Consider the following 23,977-nt stretch of genomic DNA (forward strand, 5'->3'; position numbering starts at 1 on the left):
AAAAATAGATGTCATAAAATTATTCCGAATCATTCTACTAATGGATAAAATGCTGATACCTTTAGAATTAAGTTTCTCTCCCTGTGGAGAGCAGGATTTGGTATAATTAAAATCAAAGCACGCTATAATTCTCATCCAATATAGACTTCCTGGGTAGCCTACCTTTGCATTTAGGTGATTGGAAGTGAAGTGGAAGATCTGTTAAGATGATGGAGGAGTGGAAGGAAAGCAGAAGCAAGAAAAATGTCTTTTCTTTTCTTAAACCCATAAAATACTATTCCTAAATATGTATTGCTCATCTTGTGTGTAGCCAATGCAGTGGTAGTCAACCCGGTCCCTACCGCCCACTAGTGGGCGTTCCAACTTTCATGGTGGGCGGTAGGGGTTTTGTCCGATACTGAAGCACTTTCCTTTTTTTAAATTTAATTGAGTTTTTTTTAAATTTTCATAGCATTATTTAAAAACATTTTCATTAGGTTTTCATAAAATTCCCCGTGACAATTTAAATTTTTGAAAATATACTATTTGTAATCACCCGCACATGTTTAGTTCACGTTACGTAAGTAAAATCGCAAACAAAAGAGCCTTGTCCCAGAATAGCTCACGCATCTCCCCCCACACCACCCAGCTGTAACAGATAAGCAGAGCTGGTAGCCGGCGCCCCACCCCCCAAACCCAATTCACAATGCACAAGAGGTATGCACAGACGATGATACACGACGCATTACTGTGGAACCGGTGGGCGGCTACAAAATTTTACTACTAACAAAGATACAAAAGTGGGCAGTAGGTATAAAAAGGTTGACTACCCCTGCATTAAAGCAAGGGTGTAAGCTTATGTCTGAAAATTTCTCTATTTTTCAAACGACATTATTGGCTACATGTCATTGAACTTCCAAGGCATCAGCATTTGATGGACTTGGACAGACTTCATGAATAAAGTTGAAACTAATAATACAGTCGTCTTCACTCTTTCTGTTGGCTCTTCTGGCTTGTGAAAAAAAGACCATTAACCATATCATGATGGGTTAAAAAAAAACAAAAAGAGTGTAACACCCAAGGGATCATTGATATGAAGTAGGGGTAGTTTATCTATCAACTTTTTAACCTTGAGAAGATAAAGGTGCTCTAGAAGGTACTCTGTTAGAGCTAATTTGAGCTCCAAGCCATATCTAACTTTTAGAAAGTGGCCACACGGAAACCATGTGAAAAATGGAAGATAAATGTAGGTTCTTTCCCTCCTTGACAGAGCTATTGTCCTTTCAACTAAGCAAACTTGTAAAACTATCCATTCCTTAATAAAACTGGAGATGAATTGGAATTATGTAGGGAGTATAACTTCCAGTGTCTTTTCCTTTTGCATAGAACTCTGTGTTCCTGTGTTTCAAAGGGTGAGAGGAAATGTATTTATTTATTTATTTATTTATTTATTTATTTATTTCCCTCAGAAAGAAGCAACTCTTACCTAGATAGAAGGGGTGATTCTTATTTATATATATAAAGAACCTCAGTGAGCTCAAGTTATTGTGTAAAGCGGGGTGTCAAACTCGTGTGTCACAGTAGCGTTACGTGACGTATTGGGATTTTTTTCCCCTTTGCTAAACTGGGCCAGCACGTGATACAGCTGGCCCGCGAACCAAGAGTTTGACAGCCCTGGTGTAAAGAATCTCCTAGGGAAATAACACATAGGTGGGATTTGGTTAACAAGTCCTTGCTCCCAATTTAAAGTTTCCCTTGATTTTTCTTTTTTCCCTTCATGTTTTATCACTGCAGATATATTCCTCTGTTATGTGGAAGGCAAAAAAAAAATATATGCAAACAATTGAAGGAAGGTCAGCAAGACTACCTTAAGCATGCATACTTTAGTTTTAGAATTAACCATGGAGAGTTTTTGAAGCCTTCAAGAGTGATGAAAAGAGACAAGATTCTACTTACATTCAGAGGGGGCTTAGGGCAAGCATACTATCCTGCCCCTTTGCATCACCTTCCATTCTTAGAGAATAAAAAGCTATAGGAAAGAGCCTCTTCTGTGTCAAAAAACTTGGGAGTCTCAACTAAGCGGAGAATCTCTTATCATCAGAAGAAGCTTTCTCCTCCAACAAGTCATCCTCTAGTTATGGAGGCTGATGTGAAGAGAGTAGGTAGGGTTTGTTCCTGCTTTCTCTGAACATGAGTCTCACAATTCCTTATAGAGTGTGAGGAAAGCTAGAGTTAAACCAGAGTTCAAGAGGAGGACTTAAATTATGGAAAATGGCAAAAGACAGGAAGGAGAAAGTCTACTTAGCGCAACAAGGAAGTCCCAATAAAGCATGGGACCTGCCATAGCATTTAAAAAGGTAAAGGTTCCCCTTATGTGCTAGTCGTTCTGACTCTGGGGGAAAGTGCTCATCAAAGCCAAAAAGCCAGCACTGTCTGAAGACCTCTCTATGGTCATGTGGCTGGCATGACTCAATGCCAAAGGCGCATGGAATGCTGTTACCTTCCCACCAAAGGTGGTCCCTATTTTTCTACTTGCATTTTTTACGTGCTTTTGAACTGCTAGGTTGGCAGAAGCTGGGACAAGTAACAGGAGCTCACCCCGTTATGCGGCACTAGGGATTTGAACCGCTGAACTGCCAACCTTTCGATCGACAAGTTCAGCATCTTAGCCACTCAGCCAACGCATCCCTTTGCCATAGCATTTAGGCAGAGCAAATTAGTTGGGTGTCATGAAAGGGCAGCACATTGTTTGCTTAATGCTATTATTACTATATTTTTAACACCAGGGAGGGGAAGTGGTGCTTAGGAGATTTTCCTCCTCACCTGCCAAAATAATTTAACTAGCTTTGGTGTTATTCGGCTTGACACAGAAGAAATGGCAAGAGGGAGCACCATTGGCTGTTGCATTCTGCCAAAAAGAAGCAAAATTTACTGAGCCAGCTTTGCATTTCTAATATGAAGGATTTTTTAAAAAAAAAACAACTAGCATTTTTTTAAAAAATGCAATTCTAAACCAGGAATTAAAAAGGTGCCATCAAGATTTTCTTTTTCGTGTGTGTGTGTGTGTGTGTGTGTGTGTGTGTGTGTGTGTCTCTGCATGCATTCTAACAAATTTTCATTCCATAACGTTAGAAGGGCTATTCTATTCTATTCTATTTGGAAGATGTTTGACCAATTTTAAAACAGTCACACACCCTCTTTTGAGCCTGGGCTGCTTATGTTCAACAGAGAAATAATCTTCCTGATCTTCTTTACAGGATTGTTGTAGTTCGTACGTGAAGTCCTTCATACATGGAGGGCAGTGGTGGGTTTCAAATTTTTTTACTACCGGTTCTGTGGGTGTGGCTTGGTGGGTGTGGCAAGGCTTGGTGGGTGTGGCTTGATGGGTGTGGCAGGGGAAAGATACTGTAAAATCTCCATTGCCTCCCCAATCCAGGGGAAGGATACTGCAAAATCCCCATTTCCTCCCAATCATCTGGGATTCGGGAGGCAGAGAATAGACGGAGGCGGGGCCAGTCAGAATTTTTACTACCAGTTCTCTGAACTACTCAAAATTTCCGCTACCAGTTCTCCAGAACTGGTCAGAACCTGCTGAAACCCACCTCTGATGAAGGGTGCTGTGAAAAAAAAAACCTAAACGTTATTAAGTTGGCTGTGGTGAATTCAATAAAAATTTAGTGCCAAGTAATTGTGCCTAGCATTGCAGTCTTAGTCACAGATGGCGACCACTTGCATAATTTCATTAGAAATGTGAATTGCCGGGATTTGCTCTTTAGGCATTTCTGCTCTGGTTCACAAAGTTCACACTTGCTGCAAATAAAAAGGACAGTGAGCGTAAAAGCAAATTTATCATCATGTCTTTTCTCCCATCCAGCCTGCGTTCATCACTTAAAGTAATCAGTTTTGTTAGCTGTGGATTTCAGCTGATTGTGTGACTTTTTGTAGTCCATTAAAATTCCAGCTCGGTGAATTAATGTAAGAATAGCCCTCGACCACAAATGGCCTGACACAGGAGATGTACGAACTAAGCAACACTTTCCTTGTAATCTACAGCCACTCCAACTTCTGGCTGCCTTTTTTTTTTTTTTGATCCCGCTCTGCTTTTATATGTCTCGTTAAAAATGCTGTTAGGATTTACTGCAGGCTTTGTTTATGCAAGGATTGGAGCTTTGGATGGTGTCAATTAGGGAAACGCAAGGAAATGAAGGCTTCGGAGGTGAAACCAATGGATCACAGAGCAGGTTTGTCGGTGGGAAACCAGCTGTAGGATTAGCTGGGAAAGGAAACTACTGCGCTGCTCTGGCGCTCACTGAGGGTGTCAAACAGCAGTCTGGAAAGAGCAACTCTGATTTGTTTACATGAAAACGAGTCAAGCTCTTCACCGCTGACAAATTGTGTGTGGCACATCACAACATTAAAGTTTACCATAAATCACTTAGTTCTTGCCAAGATGAAACAAAAGTTTATCCTTTTGGTGCGCGTACACATGTGTCAGGGTGTGTGTAGCAGTCTCACCCATGACAGCCTGATGGCTTGTAACAGTTAAAGAGGCCTTCAAAGATCCCTTTCACATACGCACACATTCTGTTCTGTTTCTCTCCCACACAGCCCTAGGGAGGACTTATTAAAAGACAAAATCCAGAAACAGAACGACAGAACGGCCCCGGCTGTCACTCACAGCGCAGAGCTCAAACCATTCATCACTTTATTAATAAGCTATAGCCCATTCTGGACAACAAACAACACTGCACTTTCTCTGGCATCAGGCAGTGGGTCCATACTTGCATATGAACACCCACCAACCTTGAAGCCGATTCTCACAGGCAACAAGAAACAATGATACTAACATGGGAACCAGATCCTGCAACAAATCAGATATCTATTTTGCACCTCCATCTGCAGCAACTGTCAATGGCCCCACTATGTACCCCCATAAGATTAAATGCACTATCACAGGGGTCTCCAACCTTGGTCCCTTTAAGACTTGTGGACCTCAACTCCCAAAGTTCCTCAGCCAGCAAAGCTGGCTGAGGAACTCTGGGAGTTGAAGTCCACAAGTCTTAAAGGGACCAAGGTTGGAGACCCCTGCACTATCAGAAGGGCATGCAGGTAGTCCTTGACTTACGACCACAACTGAACCCAAGATTTCTGTTGCTAAGTGAGACATTTGTTAAGTGAGTTTTGCCCCCATTTTATGACCTTTCTTGCCTCCATTGTTAAGTGAATCACTGCAGTTGATGAGTTAGTAACCCGGGTTTTTAAATGAACCTGGCTTCCCCATTGACTTTGCTTGTTGAAAGGTCACAAAAGGGGATCTCATAACCATGGGCCAAAGCAACAGTCATAAGTATGAACCAGATGCCAAACATCTGAATTTTGAACCCACGATCAAAGGGACACTGCAAAGGTCATAACTGTGAAAAGTGGTCGTAAGTCACTTTTTCAGTGCCCTTATAATTTTGAACAGTCACTAAATGAACTGTTGTAAGTTGAGGACTACCTCTATATACCTCCATTAAGCTCTCAGAGCAAAGGGATGGGGTATCTATTTTATTTAGTTATTTGTTCAATGCATATAGCTGCCCATTTCCTATACTGGACTCTGGATTACAAAGCTAAGCACATGCACCACAATAATTCAAAACAAAACATAAAACTATTCAAAGGATAAAAACATAATCACCAGTAGAGCACAATTCATTTTCCTAAAATTACAACCGCTTAGCAGACACTCCATCAACATCATCTGATCCCCAGGCCAGATGACAAACTCATGTCTTTGAGCCCTTCTGGAAAGTCAACAAGGTTGGGGACAGTTTGACTTCAGGAAGAATGATGTTCCAGAGTAAGGGTCTCCAACCTTGGTCACTTTAAGACCTGTGGACTTCGACTCCCAGAATTCCTCAGCCAGCTTGCTGGCTGAGGAATTCTGGTAGTTGAAGTCCACAAGTCTTAAAGTGACCATGGTTGGAGACCCCTGTTCCAAAGGGTGGGTGTGAGAGGAAAAAAGGCTCTTCCCCTATGTCCTATCAGATAGAACTTCTCATAGATGGGATGTGCACCATGCCACTTCAGCCAGATCTGATGAGATGAGTAGATTCTTCAAATAATTGACCCATTCCATGTAGGGCTTTATTGAACATTACCAGCACCTTGAAATGAACTCAGGAGCAAACGGGTACCCCATTCAGACCACTGAGCTGAAGAATGTGCTGACCTGGGCATCCACATAACTACCATCACATTTTATGCCAGCAAAGTCTATAGATGCTCCTCAAGGGCATATATACATAACATATTGACCCTGATGTCATTATCCGAGCATAGGGACTCCTGATCCAAGAATGGGCGCAACTTGTGCACAATTTGAAGCTATACAAAGGCCCTCCTAGCCACCTGCTCCTCAAGCAGGAGTGGCGAGCCCAAAAGGACCCTTTATAGACCCTTATATTATGTCCAGCTACTACATATGGGATTTTACATGACTTCAAACCTCTGTTCTCCAAGTTAATGCACTGTAAGTAGTCATCTAAAGTGTGAAGATTGAGGTCAACGCCAGGTAGAGGGTTGGAACGCCATAGAATAACATCTGACTACCCATGTGTAAATATTTGAAAGAAGGTTGAAACTGATAAATGTTGCCTCCTGGTGGTCACTGTAACTGAAAGCATGAGATTAGAGGTGTCTTCACATGTTCTTCCTCTAGTGCGTGGGTGTCAAACTTGCCATCATGTGATGTTTCACATTTTTCCTCCTTCGCAGAGCTGAAGTGGGCGTGACATGCACATGACGCATCCGGCCTGCAGGCTGCCAGTTTGACACCCCTGGTCTAATGTGGTGTATGCCATCATGTGCCAGCAATGTCTCTGCAAATTCAATATGAAGACAATTGAAACAAACTTTGTGCAAAAGAATTAATGGATACAAATTTGATATCAGAACTCCAGGGCAAAGGATCAGAGCAAGACATTCTAGAGTAGATATCAAAGTGAAGGCTTTGGAAAAATGGTACTTTGACTCCCACATTGAGCGAAGGGTTTTTCAATTGCCACACATCAAAGGTTTCAGGCCATCTCAGAAAGTCTCAACAAACACAATGGGATTTTGACACACAACAATTGTTAATTGATCATGTACTTGTAATCAGTGTCTCATGTAACATGCATCTATATAACAAAACTGCCTTTCCTTCCTGTCTTCCCTTCCCTTCCCTTCCCTTCTCTTCTCTTCCCTTAACCTCACCTCACCTCACCTCATCTCACCTCAGCTCAACCCAATCTAAATCCTAAATCAGACTGTTTCCTATCAACAACAACTTCCAAGTTGTGGGCTTCAACTCCTAGAATTCTTATCAAGTCAGAATTCCATGCTGATCGTGGAACTCTGAGATTTGAAGACCGCAGATCTGGAAATTGCAATGGTTGGTAAAAACTGATCTAACCGCTTGATGCATCTGATGAAGTCAGCAGCAGCTCATGAAAGCTTATGTCTTTTAATCAAATTTGTTGGCTGGAAAATGTGTTCCTCTTGATTTTTCTCCCGTACGTACATCTATATAATTCTCTTTACAATTCAATTTCACTTTTCTTCAATGAAGCAGCACCATATCCTCAATGCCATTGGCTTCATTGAGAGAACTGTGCATTCAAAGCCCCACCTCTCTTTACAGACATAAAAGGATACACTCTGATTGCATGGGAACAGCCACCATCTTGGCTTTTTCTATCCTCCTCCCACTTGTGGATGGATGCCTCTGCTTTGGTGACATCTAAAAGAGAAGGGGGAAAAGTTGATTTTTACACTGTTGGATATTTTCTAATTTTCTCCCTTTGTGAAGCTGAGGAGATAAATTAAAACTGAACAAACAGAAAAGTGTATGCAAACGAGGAGGCGGGTTTAACAGTGAGAAAGTACAGGGAGATATCGTTCTTTTTTTCCTTTTGACTTTAAAAAAGTCCTTTAATTGGCTCACACCCTCAAAAGTGTGGGAGTTTTTGTCACTCATTTTCCGGAATAATTATCTGACACACAGATCACATGTGTGATCAAGACAAGCAGGGAGGAGGAGGAGGAAGAAGAGGAAGAAGAGGAGGAAGGAGGAGGAGGAGGAGGAGGAGAAGCAGTAGTTTTGTGAAGTCACAGTGAAAGACAGCACTCCTTCAGCCCTTTTCCTTTTGACTTCCATTAAACTGATGCATTTGCTCAAAGCAAAGGTAGCCATTTTTTTCTCTTTCTTAAGCTTGGAAGATCTCCTTTTCCTGTTATAGAAATGTTAATCCTTGCAGTAAAGGCCCTATTGGTGTAATAACTGCAGTAATAAAATAATTCAGTCACATTTAATATTTGATATCAAATATTCTTGTACGAACTAGATATATTTTAATCACATATAGTACTTATTCTTCACTCTGGATACTGCGCACACACACACACACAAACACATCCAACATGCACACAATGCATTTAAATGTGAACAAAACCTGATCTTCACTGCAACCATTGCAATATTATCATAGTTTTTGCATTTGAAGATGAGTTGATTTGACTCTTGATAGTGCCGTGTGCATACATTTTTCTAATTGCCTGTTAATTCACTTGAATATGCATTCATGAAATGACAGTGATAACCATTTTGTTTTGGTAGAAATAAGAGGAAAAGGATTCCTGTATAGGCAAATATGGCCCCTTTACAACATGTGGACTTCAACTCCCAGAATTCCAGAGCCAACCATGCATCCCTGAGTCAGGAATTCTCGGAGTTGAAGTCCACAAATTGTAAAGGGGCCATAGTTGCCCACCATTGCTATACAGGAAGATAATATGTGGCATCTACCTACTTTCACACTAAGGCAGTGATGGTTAACCTTTTCTGGACCGAGTGTCGAAAGCACACATCTGAACCCCCAAAATGCAATGCACGCATGGCCCCCGCATGCGCCCCTCCCCCATGCATGAACACGCGCCCTGCTCATGCACCCCATACATGCACCCTGCCCTCCGCACATGCGCGGCAGAGACCCGAAAATCAGCCAGTCGGCGGTAGGCGTGTGCGCATGCGCGGCAGAGCTAAAATGGGGCAATGGCTCGCGTGCCCACAGAGAGGGTGTTTCGTGCCGTCTCTGGTACACGTGCCATAGGTTCGCCATCACAGCATTAAGGGGAACAATGATGAACCTAACAACCAACTGTAAGAAATTGTTTTCTTCTATTTTACCTCCCTTTCTTGATGAGCACTGGGAAAGTGTCACCCTTCTGGCCTTGGTTTGATTGTAAACCTCAGTTCTCTAGAAATTCAACCCTACATTCCGAAATTAGATAGCAACAGTTTCACTGAGTCATCTCTGATAAATTGTTTTTCTGCAAACAAGAAGGAAGACACAGCTCAGATTAGTTTACTGCCAAACAGGAATAAAACCCTATAGAGAAGGGGTCTCCAACCTTGGTCCCTTTAAGACTTGTGGACTTCAACTCCCAGAGTCCCTCAGCCAGCAAAGCTGGCTGAGGAACTCTGGGAGTTGAAGTCCACAAGTCTTAAAGGGACCAAGGTTGGAGACCCCTGCTATAGAGCACTCTGTCCGAAAGAAATCAGTAAACGAATGAATAAAGAATCTTTAACGTCTTAAGACACAGACATAATAGTTGAAAGACATGATTCAACATAGATCTGAAGAATAATTTTAATCAAACTAAAAAGCATTTTGGAAACAAAATTGGAATGTGTTGTTTGCAGCACAATTCAAAATAAAAATTATAGATTTGTATACTTTGGAACTCTTCAAATCTTGATAGACTTCTCAAAAGAAAAAAGCCAGTCAGTGTAGTTTGTTCTCTACGTTTATGGATCTGAAATACAAATATTCGCACCTCTTCCATCAGCTTGGATGGTTGCTCTGATCAATGTAATATTTCACTCTATTAAATATTACTCTCTATTAAAATATTATATGGCATGTTGATATGCTTGAAGGGCCAGCCTTTTTCCTCATTCATCCTCTGAATAATATCAACAGTGCATCCTTCTTAATCATGGGGAATTGAAATTCAGAAATATAGTTATTTGGGCAAATGAACTGTGATATTATAGCTCATGTATTCCCTGCTCTTTTAGACAAGAGGCAATAGGCTCATCGGCTTTTGTCTTTGCAGAATTTTCTGAATTGCTCTGACAGGTTTTTTTGTTTTTTGTTTTTTACTAACCACAATTCTAGTAGGTTATGATGTGGTAAAGGTAAAGGTTCCCCTCACACATACATGCTAGTCGTTCCCGACTCTAGGGGGCGGTGCTCATCTCCATTTCAAAGCCGAAGAGCCAGCGCTGTCAGAAGGCGTCTCCGTGGTCATGTGGCCGGCATAACTAAATGCCAAAGAAACACAGAACGCTGTTACCTTCCCACCAAAGGTGGTCCCTCTCTTTTTCTACTTGCATTTTTACGTGCTTTCGAACTGCTAGATTGGCAGAAGCTGGGACAAATAACAGGAGCTCACTAGGGATTCGAAGTGCTGAACTGCCGACCTTTCAATCGACAAGCCCAGCGTCTTAGCCACTGAGCCACTGCATCCCTGTGGTTATATTAGCTCATGATAAAATAAATTCACCAATTAGTGATATTTATTTCTGCTTATTATTTAATTTTTGTAATTTCAGGCAGAAATTCCTATTCAGAGTGGTATGCACGCTTTTATAAAATATAACCCATAGAATATTATAATAGAAATTCATTTCAGGTTATGTTACCAGCCTTTAAGATGGAGCTGTTGCGGTTACAGTATCATTTATTTATTTATTTATTTTATTTATTTATTTATTGTTTGAATTTATATACCGCCCTATCTCCCAAAGGACTCAGGGCGGTTCACAGGCATATAAAAACATCAATATACAAATTAAAACAATCATTAAAAAACTTATTCTACTGCCCAATTAATTAAAAGTAAAAAATATAGATATTAAAATCCATTTAAAAACCCCTCTAAATTTAAAATCTAAAAAACTAAAAAACTAAGCCAGTCCTGCACAGATGAATAAATGAGTCTTGAGCTCGCGACGGAAGGTTCGAAGGTCCGGAAGTTGACGGAGTCCTGGGGGGAGTTCGTTCCAGAGGGCGGGAGCCCCCACAGAGAAGGCCCTTCCCCTGGGCGTCGCCAGACGACACTGCCTAGCTGACGGCACCCTGAGGAGTCCCTCTCTGTGAGAGCGCACGGGTCGGTGAGAGGTATCTGGTCGCAGTAGGCGGTCCCGTAAATAACCCGGCCCTATGCCATGGAGCGCTTTAAAGGTGGTCACCAAAACCTTGAAGCGCACCCGGAAAGCCACAGGTAGCCAGTGCAGACCGCGCAGGATAGGTGTTATACGGGAGCCACGAGGGGCTCCATCTATCACCCGCGCAGCCGCATTCTGGACTAACTGTAGCCTCCGGATGCCCTTCAAGGGGAGCCCCATGTAGAGAGCGTTACAGTAATCCAGGCGAGACGTCACGAGGGCGAGAGTGACCGTGCATAGGGCCTCCCGGTCCAGAAAGGGGTGCAACTGGCGCACCAGGCGAACCTGGTAGAACGCTCTCCTGGAGACGGCTGTCAAATGATCTTCTAGAGACAGCCGTTCATCCAGGAGGACGCCTAAGTTGCGCACCCTCTCCATCGGGGCCAATGACTCGCCACCGATGGTCAGCTGCGGATTTAGCTGACTGTACCGGGACGCCGGCATCCACAACCACTCTGTCTTGGAGGGATTGAGCTTGAGCCTGTTTCTCCCCATCACTCCCAATTAATAAAAACTGGTACCATTTTAACAAAAAGGAAATTCACAGGTGTAATAGTAATAATCACTGAAATTGTCATCTATTGAATGAAGAGTCTATTTTGTTCAACTCATTGCAGCTTACAGCAATTAAAATGTCCCGAGTACTAGGGCATCCATACAGGTGTTCGGACCTAGGTTCTCTTAAACAGCAGGAAACAGAGTCTTGGTCTTGGCAAAACCTCTTTTATTTACACAACTGTGAATTACTTTCATTTACAGTCAGCAAGGCTTGTCCAAACAGTTTTTCAAAGAAATAGTTATCACACACTGTATCTCGCTTGGCAAGCTGCCACGTAACTTGTTTCCAAATGAGGCAAACAAGGCAAAAGGCAAAACTTGGCACATAGTCTCACAGAGTCACGAAATGAACAAATTGTTTCCGCGCAAAACCCTGTTCGCTCTTCTTTTGTTTCCTATGGGAGGGATCAATCACCTCCAAGGTGTGGCTTTGCTCCCAAGTCAACCCTGCTTTCTGAGTTGTTCTTATCTTCTGGCAGATCTGCTCATGCACACACTGGGAACAGGCTCAGTTGTTCCTCTGCCTCGCTGCTGTCTAGCTCCCTCTCTGCCTCTGACGCAGAGCCCTCGTCCAAGCTTTCCCCAGCTCCCAGGACTGTCCCAAGTTCCTCCCCAACCTCCTCATTGTCCAACTCTGCTGCCAGCTCTGCTGGCCCCTGGCGGGCCACAACAACAGGTTTTATTTGTCAAAAAATAAACATGGCGATTATCACTGTGTGACTGAAGCCCCATTCTCTGTTTATAAACATTGCACATTAAAAAGAGAGAGAGATGGGGCTTGCATCACACAACTACTAACTTCACATTTTAACCAATTATCATGTCTGCATTTCACACTACAAAACAACCGCAATAAATATATTCAAATGTATTCCACTAAACAAACATAAACAGAGCCATGGTGGCACAGTGGTTAGAATGCAGTACTGCAGGCTATTTCTGCTGACTGCCGGCTAAATGAATCAGAAGAGGAGAAAATCCAAGTTCAATTATTCTTATGGGAGAAAGAAGAAAACTTCTGAACCAATCTCCATAGACTCCAGATCTTGTTATTCATAGTTTAGTTATCTGTTGTTTCATGCTGGAACATAACCCTTGTGAATAACAAGAACCACCTGTTACTCTTCTGCATCTTTTAAAATTTGATTTAATTTTAACTGTGTTTGTATCATCTTTAGAAAATGTTCCACATCTGCAAATCTGCCTGACTCTAATGCCTGGAAGCCTTTGACAGGAGCCATAACTTTAGAAGAGCTAAGACAGAGAGGAGGATACCAGAATTTGTTTATAAAGGGGATATTTCATGTTGGAAGACTTGTCCAAGTGACCCCTTGACCTGTTCAAGGCTCTTATGATTACATTAGCCACAATGTTAATCCCACCATTCTCCCAGCGATTTGTATAATTTTATTCTAAACATGGCAGAGCCAAGCTGGGGTAGGAAATGAACACAAGTGAACCACAAATGTCTGCAGAGATGAAATGTCAGTAGCAAGGATATACATGTGTGAACACTGCTCCTGATAGCCCCACGCACCTCAATATTCTGTACTGTGGTGCAATCTGCACACTGAGTATAAAGAGCTGCAAAGGTTTATAAATCTGGCTTGCTTACTGCACTTTCCATAGTTGGTGGCTCTCCTGAATAAAAATTCCCAATTTGGGGCAAATTTCGGTTTTATGTTTACCAGGAGGATACCCGTTTGTGTCTTCCCTCTCTCAGCTATCTGCACAGAGTTTGTATTCAAAGGAGAAAACATGATTTGAAGCTCAATTAGACATCCATTATTATTCAGACCCTGGTTTATTATTATTATTTTCTGTGGAAGAATAATTTTATACAAGAAGGCAAGGTCAGATATAATATGCATCCTCATGTATGCTCCAGATTACCTCCTTCTCCCACTGAAATCCAGATTGCAGCACGGCCTTGCACACTAATAGTCCACACAAAGCTTGGCAGATTTCAGAGCTGGTGGAAATATTGAGGGTGTGAAGGCAACATCACTCCCGTGATCCCTCAACACTTGTAGATGATTTAGAAGTATGTGAAATTGTTTTATTGATTATACTTTCCTTCAGAAAACTCAAGGCAGTTTTCTCAAGGCAATCACTCTTTTCCTGTATTCTAATTTTATCTGCAAACAACTCAGTAATCTGAGTTGGCCGATCCAGCAAGAATTACAATAACTCTGGAAAGATGTATTTAATACTAATTGAGTGCTTAGACCAAGCGTGGCTGGCTGAGGAGTTCTGGGAGTTGAAGTCTACTGGTCTTAAAGTTGCGAAGATTGAACACCCCTGGTTTTGACCTTAATGTCTGTCAGTTCCAGCAAACTAGTTCAGAACAACTGGAAAGCACCAAGTGTCCTATCCCTAAATTATATAAACAATGTGAGGGAGTAGTTGAGCCTCCCTTGGGAAAAAATATAAACATGCTTATTTGTTGCCTCCACAGCAAAGTATTTAGATGTACACATTTAAACAATCTTCTGTGTATATCTAACAACGTGATATGTGAAGCAGCCCACTTTTTTTAAAAAAAATCTTCCAGGTTCTTTTTCAGGGGGCAAAGACCGAATCTGAATTTTTAGTGAATGAAAGCAAATTGATAACTTCAGGCAAGGTCAAAAGATTTTGACCCATCTTTCTCTTATCTTAAATAAGCAAAATATGTGGAGCATGCCGACATTTTATATCCAGTTTATTGGGTTTAAAGATAAGACAATGTCCCGGGAATAATCCAAGAAAGAGATTGCTGAAATCATTCCTGCTTTCTTTCCTCCTCTTTGCCCTTTCTCTTACACTCTCAGATTTTTCAAATTAGTTCCAAGCTTTCATTATGAAAAATAAATTTAGTTTGGCCTAAAAGAACAGCAAACCAATATGAAGTTATCCTGCTATATGGGCACTCTGGTGCATCCAACTGCTGTCTCTGCAAGTACGGCTTTATAACACTTTAGACTGAAATAAAGCACCTTGAATTCCTTCCAGTAGAGACTAATAATACAGACTGCTATTTTCTATAGCAAAAGTGCTGAGCTTGCAGTAGCCAAAAATGTAAATTATTTGAGAAGATGTGAGATATATATATAAGGTAAAAGGTAAAGGTTCCCCTCGCACATATGTGCTAGTCGTTCCTGACTCTAGGGGGCGGTGCTCATCTCCATTTCAAAGCTGAAGAGCCAGCGCTGTCCAAAGACATCTCTGTGGTAATGTGGCCTGCATGAATAAATGCACGGAACGCTGTTACCTTCCCATCAAAGGTGGTCCCTATTTTTCTACTTGCATTTTTTACATACTTTCAAACTGCTAGGTTGGAAGAAGCTGGTAACGGACAAGTAACAGGAGCTCACCTCATTACCGGCACTAGGGATTCGAACTGCTGAACTGCCAACCTTTTGATCGACAGGCTCAGCATCTTAGCCACTGAGCCACCGTGTCCCTATGATATATATATTTGTGTGTGTGAGGGTATACATACACACACACACACACACACACACACACACACACACATGTATATACACACACACATATACATATAAATATATATATATACACATACACACACACACACACACACACACACAAACACACTGGGGAAGGATGAATTTCTCTCCCAGTTCCAGGAAATGTTGCAATGTATGCCCTGAATCAGAGGGAACCATGAGATACAGAGCTGGCAGGGAAACCTACAAAAGGAAAGCAGATACTTAACCCAAGTCCTGAAACTGATGCTGAGAAGGAGTGATCAGGAGGCTGCATGTTTGCTTTGAGATGTTTTCTTCCCATTGCTTAGATATCACTTATCATCATAGCAGAGGGCATGAACGTCACACAATCTATTTCAACAACTTTCCTTTTAGTTTCTGAAGCTACCTTAGTACATGTAGATAGTTGCTACCGTAGTATGGCGCTGTGAAAGAGAGTAAAGAAAGAGAGTTACTTATTCAATTAATTAATAGTGTACTATTGTACACTCTGGGCCCTCTGATAGGTCCATATTGTGGAATGCTGATCGAGGAATGTTTTGATAGGTTCAAAGGCTATACACCAGAACTGTACATGCTTTGAAAAATATTTGGAAGGAGTGCTTGGGGTATTCAAAAGCATAACACTTTTCTGTGTGATTCAGTAAAACATTCCATTATTTACAGACTTCCATTGGAAGGTGGGGAGAAAAAAAAATCTGTGGTATCTTTAATGAACCAAATCTTTAAAGCTATATATAAGGCAACTTTTATTTGAACTTTTTAATTAGCTATAATTATTACAAGCCAGTTCTAAAACTTGTTATTAAATCTTCAAAACTAAATTCTAAATTTTGTTTCTTTTTATATTTCAAGCATAAAAACTAGAAGCCATAATGCAATAGAAACAAGACCAGATAAATTCTCTTTGCTTAAAACCATTTTACCATTGCCATCTTAATCAAATCTATTTTCCCCCTACACACACACACACACACACACTCTGAGAGGTTGGTGATCCTTGATTTATATTAACAAAAATCACTATACTCTTTGAGATTCTTTAACGTTAAAGGGAAAACTCTTTTATATTCACTTTAAAACTTTAAACATTTTTTAAGAAATATTAGCTTTACCATTAAAATCAATTAACTCTATATTTTTTTTAAGTATACATCCATATTAAGGGTGAACAGTGTTAGATCTGAGCATCATTCCTATTGATCCAATTTACTACAATATTACTGTTCTTTTTCTCATTCATCAAATTTAAATAATTCTCTTTATATTATTTAAACATACATTAAAAAACCTAGCATCCATAAGCCTTTAATCTTTCTATCTAATATTCTTTTATTCTATAGAAAAACAAATTTCCCCTAACTAATTTATTTCTGCTTAAGATCAATTAATTCTAATGCACCCTTTTTAAACTTTCTTTTAACATACATTCCAGCAAATTCACAGGAAGTCTAAAAACATGAATGTACCCTACAATTAAGAGTGGAGAGATGGGTGAGGAGGGTCTGAGGTACTTATTCGGAATAATTCTTGAAGCTTGCAAGCATTGATGGTACTATGATCCTATACATCAATCTGAGTCCAATTGAAAGGGATAAAAAAAAACCTGTTTTCTATAGGACTGTCTGCAAATGATATTCAATCACATCTCCAAACCTTCCTTGGAAGGGAAGACCAGACAGACATTGTTAAATATTAGGATAATATTTCTTTTCCTTGAGATGTGGTGCACCACCATCTCCTTCAGGGCAATGGATGCACCATTTTCTATTCCAAGAAGAATTATCATCTCTCAGAGCCAAATACACACATTCATACACAAATGCCTGAAGAAGTGAGGTAGAACATGGGCCTGGCCTGCAGTTATGTAGAGTTGCATTACAGAGAATTCTATCCTTATTATCCAAATCCAAAGTGAATCCCAGATGACTTAGCAAATTGTTGCCCTAGTCCACTCATTGGATTCCATTCAAGTGCGTCTATTCCACAACAAATATGAATGATTTTTTTATCAGCAACATGTCTAGCAAACATGTCACAGTGATCCAAAGAGAGATATGAGAATTAGTTCTCACATAGTCAGTGAAAAACAACATGACAGAAAATCTGAAAATTGTAAAAACAAAGGACAGATGGAGACAAACCAGCCCACTCAAAGGAGGAGGCCAAGTAATCAGTTAGAAAGGGCAGGGATGAAAATGAAATCCAAGGTTTGAACATGGTTTTCTATATATAAGGCTTATTATTGATTCCCAGCTGTTTCTGACATGCTTTAATTATGGCTTCTTACTTTCTTCCATAAATATTTCTTATCTGCGATTCCTGGATTTCTTGTGAGTTTGCCATCATGGTTTGTTTCTGCCAGGAGATAAAGCCTAACAACAGATCACCACATCCCTCTCTTTCCAACAAGGTACATATTAACATTTGCTGACCCAGTAATGGTTGAAAAGTGCTTATTGTCACAATGTAGGCCTAAAACTGATTTCATACAGTATCTGCATTTGCTCCTACTAATTCCTCAGGCCCCAGGCACTGTTTTTAGTCTTTTATCTCTTAAGAGTTCCTCAGTCAACCAAGGAGTTTCTAGAATTGGTGAACAAACGAAAGCTACTTAAGGACTATCACACCCGATGTCCTCATTATCTCTACATTCCAGAATTCACTTTGACTTATAGTTTGCCTGCCAGATCAATGGCAAAATCCATAAGGTATGTGGTTGGACCAGCCTAATCATTGAATCAAAGGTATCAAGGAGCTACATGTTAAAAGTGGTGTTCCCCAAGGCAGCATTCTTGGACCAACACTCTTCATATTATACATTAATTATCTCTGTGACCATATTACAAGTAATTGTGTTCTCTTTGCTGACCATGTCAAACTATTTAACACCACCAACAAAACAACTATCCTCCAAAAAGACCTGGACTTTTTATCTGAATGGTCTAAAACTTGGCAACTCCAAATCTCAATCAGCAAATTCTCAGTCTTACATATAGGAAAAAAGAACCTAAACACTAAGTACAAGCTTGATGGACATTACCTTACTGATGACCCCCACCCTGTTAAAGATCTTGGAGTTTTCATATCAAATGATCTAAGTGCCAAAGCCCACTGTAACTACATCGCAAAAAAGGCTTTAAAAGTTGTAAACCTAATCTTACGTAGCTTCTTCTCCAAAAACACTACACTACTAACCAGAGCATATAAAACATTTGCTAGACCAATTCTTGAATACAGCTCGACTGTTTGGAACCCATACCACATTTCTGACATCAATACAATTGAACGTGTCCAGAAATATTTTACAAGAAGAGTACTCCACTCCTCTGAATACAACAAAAAACCTTATGCCACCAGACTAGAAATCCTGGGTTTAGAAATTTAGAACTACGCCTCCTGCGACATGACCTGAGTTTCACTCATAGAATCATCTATTACAATGTCCTTCCTGTTGAAGATTACTTCAGCTTCAATCGCAACAATACACGAGCACACAATAGATTTAAGCTTAATGTTAACCGCTCCAATCTTGATTGCAGAAAATATGACTTCAGTAACAGAGTTGTTAATGCTTGGAATACACTACTGACTCTGTGGTCTCTTCCCAAAATCCCAAAAGCTTCAACCAAAAACTATCTACTATTGATCTCACCCCATTCCTAAGAGGTCTGTAAGGGGCATGCATAACAGCAGAAACGTGCCTACCGTTCCTGTCCTATTGTTTTCCTTCATTATATCCAATTAATATAGTTATTACATGCTCATACTCATATATACTGTATGCTTATGTGTTGTATAGTTGTTTCATGCTTATGCTTACATATACTGTGTGACAAAAATAAAAAAATAAAATAAAATAGGATGTATACTCACCCATGGCCCTCCTCTTCCTCTCATCTGCAAAGTGACAAACTTTGCCAGCAAGACTTTATAAAAGAGGAGGACGCAAATTCGAAACTAAGTACATTTGGACTGTGTTGATTGAAGGTGGATGACCTTCTATCATGAGGTCATCCCATCATCTCTTGGTTTATAATTAGCTTAAGCTCTGCTAATAAAAGATCTAACTAATATTAGAAAGAATCTATCTTGCAAGAGCTAAATTTAATAGTTGTGTTTTACATGCCATCTCCAAAAATGAGGAGGATACCAATAAACTTTAGTTCTTTTTCTTAATAATGATCAATGATACAACCAAATACTGTTTCTCTCCTTCTGTAACAAGGACCAATGACCACATTCCATGTTCTGTGCTGGTATGGACATAGTTTAATAGCTATCATGTTTTCTTTATTCTCCTGCTTTTCTCTGGATTTCCTTAACTATTTAGTTGATGAATAGTTTTTGTAAACTCCAAAGCTTATATTCTATTTTGTAAAACTCCAGCTATTAACTTTATATGGATTTGGATGCATGTCTCTTAATAATTCTCCTGGGGAGCATTACTGGGTTATCATGACATTCTAAACTGGTCATAGCAAAATGCCCTATATGTGGTTTAAAAATAACATGGGTTCACTAATGCTCTGGAATGATGCTCTTAAACTTCCATTAGCTATCAACTCCACACTAGCAAGGAGTGTAAAGTTACAGCGAGATGTCAGACTGAACTAGCTGGGAATGTGGTATGCAATTTAGAGGAAAGTGATTCTAATGCTTGCACTCTTTGCTTAAACCATCTGAAAGGAGCAGAAAAATGCTACCATGGCACTCAAAGAGAGATGCAGAATACAGTATTTGGTTTGATCAAGCCAGTGTCGGTAATAATCAGGATTGCAGTTGATTGGAAAGCAAGACAGATAGACAGACAGACAGTTGGGGGGGGGAGAAAAGTTGGAACTTCTCTTTTAGGTTGGAAAGTTGGGAATGAGGCTGGATTCTTCATTGCATGCAAAATATGCTAAGAGCATTGTGGATAAAATAAGGTGAAGGAGAACTATGGGGGAAAAAACTTTTCTGAATAAGCTCTTTATAATATGCATGGAAGTATGTAAATCTTTAAAAGAGTCCAATTATCCATTATGCAGTGGTTAGAATGTAGCATTGCAGACTAATTCTGCCGACTGCCAGCAGTTCGATTCTGCCTGTCTCAAGCTTGACCCAGCCTTCCATCCTTCCACGCTCAGTAAAATGAGGATCCAGATTGTTGGGAGCAATATGCTGACTCTGTAAACTGCTTAGCGAGGGCTGTAAAGCACTGTGAAGTGGTCTATAAGTGCTATTGCTATTATATTAAAGACACAGATAGATCCTTATTAACTGCCATTTTTATTATTAGTATGGTAATTGACCAGTAGATGTAGACTTTATTTATTTTTATTTTCCTTTAAATTGGAAATGATCTAGCCACTGTACAGTACAACCAGCCATAATGTGCAGACCTCAGCTAGTGTGAAGGAAGAGCAGGTGAGGCAACGAAAGGAGATTTAAATCCTTTCCCCATCTTCCACTTTTCCTCATCCAAATTAGACATTTTGAAATTGTTATTCCAATTGACTCTGCTCTCTTTTCTCTCTCTCTCTCCTTCCTTCCTTCCTTCCTTCCTTCCTTCCTTCCTTCCTTCCTTCCTTCCTTCCTTCCTTCCTTCCTTCCTTCCTTCTTTCTCTTTCTCTTTCCCTCCCTCGCTTCTTTCTCTTTCTCTTTCTCTTTCCCTTCCTTCCTTCCTTTTTTCTTTCCACATTGATTTCTTGTGCCATTTTCACCTTTCCTTGTTGCATCAGTTAGTAGTTATAGTTTTACTACCTCCTTCAAATTCCAACTAATCTGGACTCTTTGTCCTATTGATTTATCCTATGTATATTTAAATATTATGGTATATTATGACTTGGGAGCCCCTGAGGAACAGCCAGTTTTCATGAGTCTCTGTCTGTCCAATTTGACCTAGCAGACATCCTGTAATGGGGCATGCTGCACATCCTGTTAACCAAAGAAGATTGGCTGATGGAGACTTGAAGACAAGCATTTTCTGCAGTAGGCCTGCAGCTCAGAAGGCACCTCATCCTCCCCTCAGAAATTAAAATGGCCCTAATCTTGACAGCCTTTTGTAAGGCTCTAAAAACCTGGCTGTGTTTCTGAGTCTGAGGTGCCGACTGCGCTAAGGGCCCCATTTCCTGGCTTCATTACTACCTGGCCAAGTATGTCACATGTTGTATATATTTATTTTGGACTTTTAAATATTTTTTCCATTATTTTGGATGTTTTTATGGCTTTTATTGTAGTATATTTTTTGAATTGCAAGCTGCTCAGATTCATTGTTTGAGATGGGCAGTTATAGAAATTGAATAAATAAATATTAAAAATTGCTCTCTTGAGGTTCTAATGATGCACCTGAGTACACCTGCTTCAATTTCATGTCCCACTTATAAACAGAACTTTTGGGCTCAGTTGTGGTTGTAAGGTCGAGGACTATCTATAGTCATGGAGTTTAGAGTTGTTGGTTGTCTGCTGGCCGAATTCCATGTCCCCATGGTTGTGACCATGACTTTAGATCTTCTCATGACTCTGTGTTAAGATGTGACCAGTTTGCATTCAGATCAGTGGTGGGTTGCTACTGGTTCACCCCGGATTGGGCGAACCTGTAGCAGTGGTGGCGGGAGGCTGCGCCTACCTGCCCAGACATCTCTGAGCATGTGTTGAAGCATTGTGCATGCAGAAACGTGCATGCACCCACAAGCAAACTAGTAGCAACTGAATTTGAAACCCAATACTGATTCAGATGACAGGGATTGTTCAAAGAAAAGAAAGGAGAACATAAAACTTTCTTCAGACTTCCCTTGGCTAGAACAACCAAAGGAGATTAAATGAGCAAACCCCTCAAAATCTTTCCTGGCTCTCAAAAGGGGAGAAAGAGAGTTCACACTCAACGTGAAATCTATTTTTGTTTTCCCCCTGGGTCTATGCATCCAAATGCAAGACATTTTACCTACTCTGAATTGTACTAGTTCTGTTCTTCTTCAGCTTTCAAAAGTGTTCATGATTGTTAAAATAAGAATGAAAACTAGGGATGTGAAACAGATGTTATTTTCTCCTGCCAAACTGTCATTTGTTGCTGCAATCCAAGATCTCTCTTCCGCAGGCAGAACAATGAGTCCAAATGAAAAGACTATAGGCTGCTTCTGCAAACAAAGGATTTGACATATGGGGAAGCTGGGGTGGCAAAATGTCACACCTTGCGTCTTTGTACTGGCAAATACTGCATTTAATGACCATCAATAGTTTCCTTTTATTTCAAACAGCATCTAATAAATTATAGATATTTGCAGCAAATATACAGCTAGTTCAAGGAAACAAACGGAATGACAGCTGAATGGTGGGGTAATCCATAATGCTTTGTCATTACAGTATATTTGTTGAGATATGAGTCTTATTTGCAACAGTTACAGTTATCTCTGTATATGATATTCAGAACTGAATTTTCCACAATGTTCAACCAGAAATTGTGCAATATTCTCCATGAAGAAATTTCAGTGGGAATGATTGGCCACCTGTTGATTTGGAAAAGGGCATACATCAGGTGTGAAAGATAAGGTCCATGCATGAAGGTCCAATTACCAGTAAACTAATTTATTGCTAATCATGCCCATCTTCTCAACTAATGGTGAGCATCTGCTTGGAGTTAGATAAGGGTCCATGGAATTCAAAGAAGGTTAGACTTAGTCCGCTTATGACTATGTAGGAATTTTAGGAGGATCCCTTTTTTAACTCTGTCTCTAATCCTGCCATTCCTTCTACAGCATACTCTATTTGCTATCTTCAGCTTCTGAAGGAAAGGGACAATATAAATCTAGATCAGGGGTCTCCAACCTTGACAACTTTAAGCCTGGAGGACTTCAACTCCCAGAATTCCCTGGGAGTTGAAGTCCTCCAGGCTTAAAGTTGCCAAGGTTGGAGACCCCTGATCTAGGGAATCAATAAATCAGGGTCTCAACCTTGGTCCCTTTAAGACTTGTGGACTTCAACTCCCAGAGTTCCTCAGAACTCTGTGAGTTGAAGTCCACAAGTCTTAAAGGGACCAAGGTTGGAAACCCCTGCAATAAATAATTAGTAAATGGTCTGATCAAATTTTAAACAGAATCTAGCCTGCATATCTGGGAGATTACTTTTCTTAGTCTTTTCATTTGCAAATCCTTTTCTCTAAAGTTGGCATGAGACACCCCCCCCCCGTAATGTGTTTGGGTTTTTCAAAAAAAATAAAAAAATTCTGCAACTTATTTTTTTTCAGTGTAAGGAATTTTGTTATTTGTATTTGGAGACAATGACAAGATTCTGCACAGTGGGAAACACCCAGGGGTGAAATCCAGCAGGTTCTGACAGGTTCTGGAGAACCGGTAGCAGAAATTTTGAATAGTTTGGAGAACCGGTAAATACCACCTCTGCTGGCCCCGGAGTGGGGTGGGAATGGAGATTTTGCAGTATCCTTCCCCTGCCATGCCCACCAAGCCATGCCCACCAAGCCACACGATGCCCACCAAGCCAGGTCCACAGAACCAGTAGTAAAAAAAATTGGATTTCACCACTGGAAACACCAGATCTATTTGTAGTACCTTGGCCCCCAAGATCACACTGCCAAAATCTGGTGACCTAATATGAAACTTTTGTGGTATTTGTTTGTTTAATTTTTATTTATTATGTTTCTTAACTTGCATGTTTTATTTTAAAGAACGATCACTTCCACTCCACTCCA

This window comes from Ahaetulla prasina, chromosome 2, assembly GCF_028640845.1.
Source record: "Ahaetulla prasina isolate Xishuangbanna chromosome 2, ASM2864084v1, whole genome shotgun sequence".
NCBI lineage: Eukaryota > Metazoa > Chordata > Lepidosauria > Squamata > Colubridae > Ahaetulla > Ahaetulla prasina.